Here is a 1,558-nt window from a genome sequence, read left to right on the forward strand (position 1 = left end):
GAACGCTGCAAAGCCCGTCTTGTTGGTAAAGGGTTTCATCAGCAAGCTGGGGTCGATTTCACAGAAACTTTTAGCCCAGTTGTAAAACCTGTGACCATCCAAATTCTCCTCTCCATTGCCGTCAGTTCTTCTTGGTCCTTACATCAGTTGAAAATTCAAAATGCCTTCTTGCATGGAGATCTGGAGGAAGCTATTTACATGCGCCAACCACAGGGGTTTGCAGATTCGGACTATCCTACCCACATATGCAAGCTACATAAGTCCATCTATGGTTTCAAACAAGCTACAAGGGCTTGGTTTTCGAAATTAAGCAATAAATTTCTCTCTCTTGGATTTTTTTGCATCAAATCAGACTCCTCATTATTCTTTTTTTGTAAAAATAATGATTCTGTCTATGCGTTAATTTATGTGGATGACATTATTGTCACTAGATATAGTGAAAGTCTGATTTCTGAGTTTATTGCTTCCCTGCATGATTCATTCCCTGTCAAAGACTTAGGCTCTTTGCATTACTTCTTACGTATAGAAGTAATAAGAAATTCTCAAGGTTTGTTTCTATCTCAGACAAAATATATAACTGACTTACTCAAGAAAACAAACATGCATAATTCAAAGTCAGTGTCAACTCCAATTTCCACTTTGGCTAAGCTCATTGCAGTAGAAGGATCCTCTTTTGAAGATCCTCAACTATACCATAGCATTGTAGGGAGTCTCCAGCGTCTAGCTTTCACGCGTCTTGGCATTTCCTTTTCAGTTAACAAAGTTTGTCAATTTATACATTTTCCTAGAATTTCTCATTGGCAAGCTATTAAAAGAATTCTTCAATACTTACGTCTCATTCCACATTTTGGTTTTCATTTTTCTCTTATCTCTTCATTTACTCTATCTGCATTTTCTGATGCTGATTGGGCCGGTTGTCCGGATGATTGCAAATCCATTGGTGGTTTTTGCGTGTATTTTGGTTCTCATCTTATATCTTGGGGATCCAAAAAGCAACCTACTATTGCTCGATCTTCCATAGAAGCTGAGTACAAAGCGGTTGCTAATACCACTTGTGAGCTACTTTGGATTCAATCCTTACTTGGTGAACTTGTAATTTTTTTGGCTGATCCCCCTAGTATGATAATATGGGTGCAACGTATTTATCTGTAAATCCAGTCATGCATTCTCGTATAAAACATGTGGCTCTAGACTATCATTTTGTGCGTGAGCATGTCGCTGCAAAGACACTTAAAGTTTCATTCGTTTCAAGTAAAGATAAGCTTGCGGACATCTTCACTAAACCACTTTCAACTCCTCATCTTAACTTGCTTCGATCAAACCTCACCATATCTCCGGTACAACTTGACTCGAGGGAGGTTATTAAGGCAGTCATTGATCAAGGAGTTGTGGCTGTAATAGACTCCTCACACACACAGATGGCATGCTCAAAGGACCTGCAACTTCTGGAAGAAGATTCTCCAAGTGACAAATGAAAGAGCTACACCTGTCCTAGCTCTAGAATATTTTCATGTAACATAATGAATGAATAGAAGTCGTAGGATCAACTTGGGATTTG

This window comes from Juglans regia, chromosome 3, assembly GCF_001411555.2.
Source record: "Juglans regia cultivar Chandler chromosome 3, Walnut 2.0, whole genome shotgun sequence".
Lineage (NCBI taxonomy): Eukaryota > Viridiplantae > Streptophyta > Magnoliopsida > Fagales > Juglandaceae > Juglans > Juglans regia.